This window comes from Periplaneta americana, unplaced genomic scaffold, assembly GCF_040183065.1.
Source record: "Periplaneta americana isolate PAMFEO1 unplaced genomic scaffold, P.americana_PAMFEO1_priV1 scaffold_24, whole genome shotgun sequence".
Lineage (NCBI taxonomy): Eukaryota > Metazoa > Arthropoda > Insecta > Blattodea > Blattidae > Periplaneta > Periplaneta americana.
Window position 1 is genome coordinate 1473954 of NW_027185505.1, and position 12332 is coordinate 1486285.

General features: G+C 41.7%; 1 non-coding gene across 1 annotated transcript; it reads right to left on the minus strand.

The window, feature by feature from the left end:
• Window positions 1-5398: 5398 nt before the first annotated feature.
• On the minus strand, window positions 5399-5517 carry LOC138693890 (5S ribosomal RNA). The gene has a single exon (XR_011330575.1). It is a non-coding gene; the product is annotated as a 5S ribosomal RNA (ribosomal RNA).
• Window positions 5518-12332: the final 6815 nt, after the last annotated feature.

Sequence of the window (12332 nt, forward strand, 5' to 3'; positions counted from 1 at the left end):
TAAATCAACAGGTTACAACAGAGACTTACACTTGCAAACGCGTGGGGATTTCAGAAAATTTCTTACTATTTCAGTACCTTTAACTGTACAACAGATTTTGTTTTCTCGAAAAAGAAAGGTCAACGTTACTATTGACAAAAGACAGAAACGTACGATTACAATACCTTTATTTTAAACAATCTTAGAGGTGGTCTGGGAATTCCTAAACTCACCACGCGACTACTTAACCCTAGACAGGTAATCATCACTGTACTCATGTTAAAGGTAAGCATTCGTAATTTTTACTACTCACATTTTAATTAACTGAAATCAACTCAATATCACACATTTAACAACTTTTACACATTTCGTAGCCATTAGTGTTCATTTAATTTTAAGTTTGTCATAAAGTCTTTACGTTCATGTTATTGTCCTATTTACAATTAGTGCAAACAACAGCGCGATGTTCTCTGCAGAACCCCTTTTTGCAAAGTCCACAAAATGTTGTCATCATTCTCCTCTTCTTTGCAGGACATTTATAGCAAACAGTACGTTCACCATCTGGCTGCATTACCTGGCATTGTTGTTGCACAGCAATGTTCAGATGTTCTTCAATTGTTGCCCGCAGAGATCGGTGTAAAGTAGGACGTGCAAAGCGGTGCTGCATCCACGGTTTTGTCAGCTCTTCACACAATTGGAAAATGAATTGTTTTCTTGATATTGTTTTCTGAGTTCTTCTAACTATAAATTATCCATGAATTTATACTTGCAATATTTAGCATGTTGTAAAATATTGCTAGTGGCCAGCGCCTCGTCTTTCTATTGCAGGAAAGATTGTGGCACATTTGACATAGTGTATCTACACCACCTTTAGTCCCATTGTATAATAATAATAATAATAATAATAATAATAATAATAATAATAATAATAATAATAATAATAATAATAATAAAGGCTTTACATATAACGTGTTGCTTACTGTTGTCATTGCAGTCCACGTCGGTGGGGGTGGGGGGGTTTCTTTCTCCTCCTCCTTCCTCTAGAAAGAGCAGTTACCAGGGTCTAAGGAAGTGAATGCCCTTTTCTTTCTGGGCTCATCCCTACATTTGTCTTAGCTCCTTAGGGAAAACCACGGAAAACCCTCAGGCTTGCGAATAGACTGAATGAATGAGAGGAGAAACTTTAAAGGTACGTGAAAACACGTCCATGCAAGGGAGTTGGGACTGTGAAAAATTGAATATGTGAAATCCAAGACTGTATTTGCCAGGCGAGCAAAGAAGAAGAAGAAGAAGAAAGGCTTACGTATGACGTGTGGCTTACTGTTGTCATTGCAGTCCGCGTCGGCCAGCGGTGGGAGGGGGGGGGTCAATATACCTGCACATATCAGTTCAAATTATAAAAACCTCTTAATGCTACTGCGGTACTATTCCATTGCCGAACACAATATGAAGAAATTAGCAGATCCCTGAACTGAACTCTTATTACTCTGAAATTACCGCGCAGTACAATTATAGCTATGACGCATTGCAAGCGTTAGTCACCATATCGATTTGCTAAGCAAATTTTATCCCTTTAGAGCATGTCCCCCCCCCCTCCTCCTCCATATCAGCCAACAACATACTGGATGAAGAAGACTCCTGCAAAAGGGACGAATTAAGATTTAATTTTATTTTAATGATAGACTAACATTGCAAAGTTCCAAAATAATTTTTTGCATTCCTTCATTACACTAGTCGTACAAAATTGCGGTCGTATCTCGTACTATCTATACTAATAATAAATCTGTAGCCGAAATTTTTCTGGTAAGTTTCGATTTTCCAAAAGTAATTGGTCCTAACATATATAATTAACCACCCTGAAACCGAAAATCGCATTTTTGAAAATTTTGTTTGTATGTCTGTCTGTATGTTTGTTACCTTTTCACGCGATAATGGCTGAACCGATTTATATGAAAACTGGAATATAAATTAAGTTTGTTGTAACTTAGATTTTAGGCTATATGGCATTCGAAATACTTTATTTAAAAGGGGGGTTATAAGGGGGCCTTAATTAAATAAATCGAAATATCTCGCTTATTATTGATATTTGAGAAAAAATGTTACATAACAGATGTTCCTTTAAAAATGATTTCCGTTAAGTTTTATTTTTTTACAACATTTTGATAGGACTGATATTTAATGAGATAAATGAGTTTTAAAATTAAAATAACGCTATCTAAGACGGTGCAATGAATTAAGAACAAATGACTTCGTCTATAAGGGGCCTTGGACAACAACAATCGAAACAGGGGCCTTGGACATCAACAAACAATCGAAAGCTATTAAACATAGCCTACAGGGAATGTTTCTGTGTTTGTATGAAGTAATATCACAAGCTCGTAAATTAACTGATTTGTATAATTAGTTATTATTTCACCATTGGAAACTGTAGTTTCTCTAGATGGACATAATGCTATAATGTTATTACAGTAACGTCTGAGTAAATCGAGGACAGGTAAGATTAAAATAGCTTCTTATGCACAGAAAATTTGATAGGCTATTTTGTACATTCGTTTTCTGTATTTCTTAAAATAATATTTATGTACACGCATTTTAATCTCAGAGAATTAACGAACAACGAGAGTGTATTGATTTAGTATGCAGTAATAGTACTTTAGCTTGGCAATCCATTATTTTAATAATTCATATTTTAACTATGCTCAATTGAATCGTGTTAAAATACATAAAATATATATGCAATAAATGCAGTGCTAAAAAAAAATTGGGTAATATGCGAAGCAGATTATCTTGCGCTGTTGTAAAAGTTGTTCCATGGATCAGTCGTCCTATTTTAATTATGTAATTACTTTATATTTATTTCTAACAGGTGGAGCGGAGCGAACGGGTACGGCTAGCTAACAATAAGTGAGAACTTACAATACAACAACGACAACAACAACAACAGCTGATAATCTGAAAGGGAACATAGTAATTTGGGGTGAATTAAAATGCAGCTTCCATTCGTTTAAAATTTCTTTAAATTTTAACTAAATATTAATGTAGATATTACCTCTAAAGGTAAATGGGGGCATGTTTCACAACGCTAACAAATTACAAATTAACAATATACAATTAACAACGGAAATATTACATATGCTTGTTAACTGTGTTTCACAATGCAATCTTATTCACTTGTATGTTTTAACGAACTTTACAAAATCGGCGAAACAAACTTACAAATACGCATAATTGGTTGAACAAAATCGCCAACGACAGTTTACAAAAATCACTAAGGATCAGAGGTAAAGTAGCTGTAATTTTAGAACTATCGATGGACATGTTTATATTTTTTTATATATATTTTATTTAGATTTTGCTACATCGGCGACAACGGAGTTTCGCGGCATGCAATTGGTCGAGCATACCAATGCATTAATTAGCCTACGACTTAACTGACGAAAGTTAGCGCGAAATTCATTCAAATAATTGATAAATAATGGATTTGACCCACGTAGTTATATGCAGTTGATAGAGCAGCTAACATGTCCATCCATTAAAATCAACTTCGCTCTCTGCTGGTCCATCAGTATATTTTATTGTTTCATCCATAACCTCGCCAACATTAGGGAACCCAGCAGGAGGAGCATAAAAATCCTTTGCCCGAGTAAGCACATTCGGTGATCAATAACCCGCCTCGAGTTTTTTCAATCTTGTAACAACATCAACTACCATGTGTGAACTTTTGCACACTGTAATCTTATAAATTCCGTTCTTATCTGCTAACGCAGGGAACTGAGAGCTACTATGCAACCAATGCAGTTCTCGCTTTGTGGTTAGGGCACCACTTTTCCCTTTCAGATGTTGCATGTGATGTCCCATATCTTGTAGGAGAGATTACAGCGAAATGGGATTCGGAACGACTTCAGAATACTGCGTAAGTAATGCCGACATTGCATTATTAAGTGATTGGTTTTCGGTGCAAAGTTTTTCTTCTTTAAGTGCGAGTATTTATTAAATACGTTCCTCGTATATAAGAACTAACGCGGTATTCTGAAGTATAGCGCGGGATTCATTCGAAACCTTTCATTAATATTCGTACAATGATACGAACGTGGCCGGAAAATTCTACGTTAGGCCTAAATGCAAAATCTTCGTCTGAGTCGCTAGAACTACTCAATAACATCACAACTGCTTCAGTGTAATTCTTAATGGTACCCTGTTACTATAAAATTGATTTTATACATATGTGTTTATTTTTTTCATTCACAATTAGAAGCTATTTCAACAGGGCTACTGTAGAAAATGTGCTAACTTCACTAGTAAAGTTTAGTTTACACGTTTGTAAAATTACTCCTTCGTTGTGAAACAAACATATCACTTGTAAAGAGCGCAAAATTTCATTCGTAAAGATTTGATTTCCTTTGTACAGTCCACCTTTACAAACAAAGATTGTGAAACAGAAGTTTACAAACAGAGTTCACAATTTCCAAAGATTGTAAACTTTGTGAAACACCCCACTGGTGAATCAGCACGCCGAGCTCGATCGAAATACAACCAGTTACTATTATTTCCCTATCGTTTTTTGACATTTGATTCCGCGTCCTACCTCTTTCATTCGTTACTAACCAACAACGCCAATAGCAGAAGGTAACGCAAAAACAGTCACCGGTTCCCCGATGCATGGCTTTCTCTCTCAATGTCAACTGAGAGTTAAAAATATTCATTATAATATGCACTTTCCACTCACTCCTCAGAATGTCTTCTTTATTTTTATTTATTTATTTTTTAAGATATGTGAGCTACGTACTGTATGTCTGATGTTTTGCCATCGTACATTCAAATATTTATATTCACTGTACAGTACAGCGAACTGTTTATACTTACTGTACATGCTATAACTACTTCTCCCAACTCCGCTATTGCTATATTTCCTAAACTAAACGCTGATATTGAAATAACGCCTGGTCTGATAATGCAGTCTGTTTAAATTTCTACCGACCAAGTTCTGCCCTTCATCATGGGAAAACAACGAGCTTCTTTAAAGGATACAACTACTAGGACAGAGATATTTTCATTATGGAATTTGTACTACCCACTGAAATGTAGTAACTAATGGGATTTTAATTAGCCATATATGTACAGTATATTACATTCTTTACCTAAAATGTCTCTAACTTCTAGGGAGAGCGCGAGGTACGTTCACAATCCCCTGAATACATATTCCCTTCTTCGAGAAAACGCAGAGAAGTGAACCGTCTCATATGAATATGCTACCAGTCATAAGTTTCAATACGGAGCTGCAAGTACTTAAGAATTATCAATTACTCTACAATTATGCAGCGGCGTCATCATCCAAGCTATAGCTGGAATAGGGAAGGGAACATAATATCCCATAAGTCTTATTAGAACACGCTGGAAATAGTGACGTAAAAAAAAAAATCGCCAACGGCACGTGGTGTTCCCAAGCGGTCACCCATCCAAGTACTGACCACGCCCAATGTTGCTTGACTTCGGTGATCGGACGAGAACCGGTATTTTCAACATGGTATGGCCGTTGCCGATGAAACTGCGTAATCTGTAGGCACTTGAGGACGATGGGATTGGGGTGCACTCGATAAAACCTGCACTCGCTCACACACACACGTAAACTGCCTGCTTAGACTCTGTACCTAAATTACCAAGCTCGTTGGATGTCATTGGGATAGATGATAAATCTATCTATCAACGGCAGTTTGGTTACGTTTCAACGTCACACACTGCTGGATTGACACGGGATTAATAAAACAGCTAGTCGGCATTCTAAGTTAAGCCACAGGTGGATTGTTGTTCAACAGCGGAGCCTCCTTTCAACCACATGGTTGTGGAACTGTAGTCGGATTTTCGACATCATTTTCATGCCATACTACGGAACTTCACACAAACTTCAATTCACTTCTTGCACCGGCGGCTACTACGAATGGACTGAAGCTCGCTACTGACTAGGGGGGGGGGGACATTTGTCTCTTGATGGATTACGTGACAGATATATAAAGTATCAGTCGTATGTTATGAACCCGAGTTTCAATAAAGATAGATTACCCGTATGTCCACAGATTCTCAGTAGTGGCCTGCGGAAGGATTATGCCCGCGGTCGACAAGTTACCTTCTAAGTTGTTTTCCCTCAACAATTAATGCTGCCAAGTGAGTAGGAATGACACCGCGCTCTCATATAAGTCGTACGAAACTATTAAGGAAACGAATTTGCCTCGTGGATCCAAGTCTCCCATGGACTGCCTATAATGTATTATCTATCCTAGAAGTGTTATCGGGGTGATTATTTAAATTTTCACTCGGTGGGAACCGCTGTTGTTCTTCATTCATCTACTCTGTTATGAATAACTTGTGGCCCTTAAAAGGGCCGGTTGCTGATTCCCTAGCAAGCACTCCCGCTTACTTGGAACTAGTGTATTTTGTGACGGCCTTGGTCCCTTCACTGACGGCGTGCTTGGCCAGCTCACCGGGTAGCAGGAGACGGACGGCTGTCTGGATCTCCCGACTGGTGATGGTCGACCGCTTGTTGTAATGCGCGAGCCGCGAAGCTTCCGCGGCGATGCGCTCGAAGATGTCGTTAACGAAGCTGTTCATGATGCTCATAGCCTTTGAACTGATTCCCGTGTCTGGGTGAACTTGTTTCAGAACCTTGTAGATGTAAATGGCGTAGCTCTCCTTCCTCTTGCGCTTCTTCTTCTTATCGCCCTTCGAAATATTCTTCTGGGCCTTGCCGGCCTTCTTGGCAGCCTTTCCGGAAGCTTTGGGGGGCATGGTGCTCGTCTGATGATGAGCCCGGAGGGAGAAAAATATATAAGTCGCAGGGACAATGCCGTACTGCCTTCCCAGTGCGAGCCAATAGAAACAGCGCAAACGTTTGTGACTTTACGATTGGTCCGCTGTCGATTATTGACGTTGGCGTAAAAGTGAAGGTTACCGTGGGCTTCCCACCCATTACGCAACAGACAACAAACGATTATTGACACACCAGGCAAACTGGAAGTCTTCCGACAGTTTCTATCCAACACGCACACAACACCTATACATCCAGATTTCGACCAAGATCATTACCATTTCATCACAGATCATATCAATAACCATCATATCCTCTATAATCCACTCCCAGCACCAGCACCACGATCAACCGACGACCCCATCATTGATGACATCACCATACTAGACATCTCACTTGCCCTCCAAACATGCAAGAACTCAGCACCAGGACCTGATGGTATCACATACCAAACACTTAAACAACTCCCGCCGACAGCCCTTAATTTTCTTGCTGGTCTTTTCACCCTCTCTTTGAAACTTGGACACGCTCCGACACGCTGGAGACATTCACACATACTTCTATTTCCAAAACCTGGTAAAGACGCCTCAGACCCCGCCAACTACCGACCCATAAGCCTCACCCCGACTATTGCCAAGTTAATGGAGAAAGTACTCGTCTCACGCTTGCAGGTTTACCTGCGCGACCGAAATATGATTCCCGATTCTCAGGCGGGCTTCAGACCGGGAGTCCAGCCGACTGATCAGCTGATACGGGTACTTACCCCCATTGAGGAGGCCTACTCTAAACGACATTACTCAATCTTGGTAGCGCTCGACGCCAGACGAGCCTTTGACACAGTATGGCTGGACGCCTTGCGATATAAATTAACAAACATGCAATTTCCGCACGAAATAACACGCTGGATCTCCAGCTTCCTGAATAACCGATCTGGCCAGGTCCGTCTTGGCAGACAAGATCTGTCCCGCACCTTCCAAATCGAAGCAGGAGTTCCCCAGGGCAGCGTGATTTCCCCCCTGCTCTATAACATATATGTATCCGACATCCCTCAACCCAACAACAATCAAGTGGGCCTGGCACAGTTTGCTGACGATGTTGCTTTCTGGGCCACCCATCCCCGCTTACGATCCGCCAGGGTACTAATAGACAACGCCCTGAGACAGTACACTGAGTGGGCCAACACCTGGAGAATTACCATCAACACCGAAAAAACCCAAACCTGTGTCTTCCGCCCCTCTTTAAAATCACGAATCACAAACAGACAACACATTACAATCGGACAAGCATTAATACCACTCCAACACAAAGTAACATATCTAGGCATTCCACTCACATCAAAACTCTCTTGGACTACAATAGCGCAAACAATATGGGACAAATACAACAAAGCTACTAAAGCAGTAAGCTACCTAAGCGGCATTAGACGACAAGGCTGCCACGCCAACACATTACTACACCTATATAAAGCACTGGTTCGATCCCAGTGCACCTACTCCTCCTACTTTCTATTGCAATCTTCACCCTCAACACAAAAGAAATTTGAGTCCCGTGAAAGGAAATTATTGCGCCAGATATTTCGACTACCCAAACATACCAGAAACGACACAGTATACATCCACACCAAAACAAAACCACTCTCCACACACCTAATCCGAACGGTCACTAAATACACACACTTCGCACTACGTCGCTCATACACACAACATATGTTTAACAATCCTCCACACACCAACAAGAACACAACCATTGAAAAACTCCTACAAGCCTATCAAGATCACTTCAATCCACAAAATAACCATTAAACTCTCCCCCTCTCTCTCCCTCTCTACAACACCCCTCGTCTCCCGGAGTCGGCTCATTCGCGGCCTGTCTCCCATAAATACCCCAAAAGAATGCCATCGTTGAGGAATGCACATACATGTCATAGACCAGAACCCGACACATACAATTAATAATCCACTTTCATCTACAACGAGAGGAAATCGAAATCAAATACCCCACCCACAACATAACGTACCAGCGAACATCTCTCCGACTGCTGGATAGCTGAAGTCAAAATGCCAACGCACAAACACAAGGATAACAACAATATAAACAAATTGTGACTGCCCTCACCACTGCTTAGTGATGCATGATAGCTATCGTTGAATAACTAAACAATAAATAAATACATTCAAAATTCACGCAAGCCCAGTAAATAATTTACATCACAAACAGTTCATGGTCACTCCTCAAATAACAACAAATCAAAACTTAAAATCTGCTTCTTAAATCTTCTTTCTTACTTTCTACCCACCTGTCTTCTTTCCACGTCTCAATCTCAATCTCATAAAAGCCCTAAATATCCAACATTCTATTAACACTGCACTCACAAGCACTCACGGTCGAAGAGGGCATTGTAATGTAAGACCCTAAAACGACCGCTGGCTCTGCCAGCAATCAACTCTGACACCGGGCGAGGCGTTACATCGACCAACAGATCAACAGACTGCGAGATGAAATTGTGATGTTCACAATTTCACTCCTCACGACAGACGCCCAACCCAAGACAAGACGATCGACTTTAGCAACAGCTAACCAGACAGCAAGACGGCTCTTACGCAGACAAGTTGCTCACCACTTTGTGGGTAACAAACTACAACTATCACTAGCACCACTGAAACGTGACACGACCAACCACAGACAAACAACCAACAGCGGCCCTTCATAGGGCCGCGCGACAAAAGTAAACCACAACCAACACAGACAACAGCTTCATCCAGCCACATAAATCTGCAAGATAACAGCATCCAAGGCCAACGCAGCAGCCTGGTGTGAGCGGAGAAGACGCTGACCCGTAGGGAGTCCAACGAGCGAAGCCTAGCCGGGACCACGCCTCAACTGTCGCTACAGACAAAACATCGTAACCTGAAGAGGGCATATGTAAGACCCTAAAACAGGTTGCCCTCTGGGCAAACAACTTTGAGCTTGAGCTTGGGCGAGGCGTCGTTCTTGTAGTTAAACAGCTGCAAGTAGGAGTAGCATCATGTCGGGTCGTGGAAAGGGAGGCAAGGTGAAGGGAAAGTCAAAGTCTCGATCCAGCCGTGCTGGGTTGCAGTTCCCGGTAGGCCGTATCCACCGTCTTTTGCGTAAGGGCAATTACGCAGAGCGAGTTGGTGCCGGTGCGCCAGTCTACCTGGCCGCGGTGATGGAGTACCTGGCGGCCGAAGTTCTCGAGTTGGCTGGCAACGCAGCTCGTGACAACAAGAAGACTAGGATCATTCCTCGTCACTTACAGCTCGCCATTCGCAACGACGAGGAGCTGAACAAACTCCTGTCCGGCGTCACCATCGCCCAGGGTGGTGTGTTGCCCAACATCCAGGCGGTTCTCCTCCCGAAGAAAACCGAGAAGAAGGCTTAAGCCCCTTCTCCGTAAAACGGCCCTTTTAAGGGCCCCACTAACCTCACAAAAGTCAGAAATAGCCAGTATTGTTAATCCTCTCTCACGGCTTCGTAATGTAATTTCATTACGCGTGTCAACTTTCTCTCTCTCTCTATACCGGTGGGCTGATTTAATATCATCATTCTGTAATTTTGTGCTCTGAACGATGTCGTTGTCCCAGGTTCGCACTGAAGTACTTGAAACCGTTGTACATTTACTAGGCTATTGTGTGATAACACATTATACTGATGCATATAGAAAGGTTTCATTATTATTATATAATTTAACACAATACGAATTAAATTAGATGATGATGCCAAAGTACATAGTTGGCTTCGAAATTTATGTAATATATTTCTATCATATTAGAGTAATGGAGATTATCGTGAAAATAATCACAAGTCCCCTTCTTTGGTGCCCATCGTGGTTTTAGACATATACGTTTGAATATACTAGTTTACTTTACTACATACTACGAATGAAACTAATTTTGAATAAGAAATCGATAACTGGTGAACAACTTACGGCGTTATAATAGAGTTCCTAATGCGTTTGTTTGTTGGTGCACATATTGGCCGCACGCGCAGGAACCCCAATACTGAGATGATGACATGACCTTCTCGTAGGAATCGAAGGCTTTGACAATTTGCGTTCGAATTTCCCCTCTCTCTGTCGTTTCGTTCGAACCGAAATGACGCAAGCTATACGTGGAAGTTGTCTGACAGGACGAAGTCCTGTGTTCTGACATGCGATGTGTACCTCTTCTCCCCAGTGTTTACCACACTGGATTCCTATGACCTAAAAGTTGGCATTGCAAAAACGTGGTGATGTGATGTTCAGTATGTGTCAATCCCCTCGGTTCCTTGTTACGGTCTGGTGAGCATTGCCTACCTGCGTTGTCATATTACCCACCAATTCTTCGGACAGTGATTATTGACTTACAGAAGTTTACAGTAACAGGTAACATAATCCGAGGAGCAAGGCTTCACAGAGGAATCCGGTCTTTCCACTTGATATACCAAGCGTTGGGGTCAGACCCATTTGAAAAACGGAGAGGCATTTCTTACAACGTCTTTTGCTGATACTGAAGTGCCCCTACGAAATAAGTTCTGTTTTCCGCACTGGCCTGTTGAGCTAGTGGTCACACAGTAAAGGTGAATTAAATTAATCTCGACAACTACTGCCCTTTTTAGACGGATTTTATGGCCCTGAAAAGGGCCGTTTTGCCGACGGATTCGGCAGCAGACGTGTGTAGGCAGTCTAACCGCCGAACCCGTAGAGAGTCCTCCCCTGCCTCTTCAAGGCGTATACCACGTCCATGGCCGTGACTGTCTTCCGCTTCGCGTGCTCGGTGTATGTTACAGCGTCACGGATTACGTTCTCCAGAAAGACCTTGAGAACACCTCTCGTCTCCTCGTAGATGAGGCCGGAGATACGCTTTACGCCTCCACGTCGGGCGAGACGACGAATGGCCGGCTTCGTGATGCCCTGAATATTATCTCGGAGAACCTTCCTGTGGCGCTTCGCTCCACCTTTGCCAAGACCCTTGCCTCCCTTGCCGCGTCCAGTCATGTTGCTCGTGTGACGAAGGTTAAAAGTGATCTCGACGGCGATGTCAGAGTTGATTGCTGGCAGAGCCAGCGGTCGTTTTAGGGTCTTACATTACAATGCCCTCTTCGACCGTGAGTGCTTGTGAGTGCAGTGTTATTAGAATGTTGGATATTTAGGGCTTTTATGAGATTGAGATTGAGACGTGGAAAGAAGACAGGTGGGTAGAAAGTAAGAAAGAAGATTTAAGAAGCAGATTTTAAGTTTTGATTTGTTGTTATTTGAGGAGTGACCATGAACTGTTTGTGATGTAAATTATTTACTGGGCTTGCGTGAATTTTGAATGTATTTATTTATTGTTTAGTTATTCAACGATAGCTATCATGCATCACTAAGCAGTGGTGAGGGCAGTCACAATTTGTTTATATTGTTGTTATCCTTGTGTTTGTGCGTTGGCATTTTGACTTCAGCTATCCAGCAGTCGGAGAGATGTTCGCTGGTACGTTATGTTGTGGGTGGGGTATTTGATTTCGATTTCCTCTCGTTGTAGATGAAAGTGGATTATTAATTGTATGTGTCGGGTTC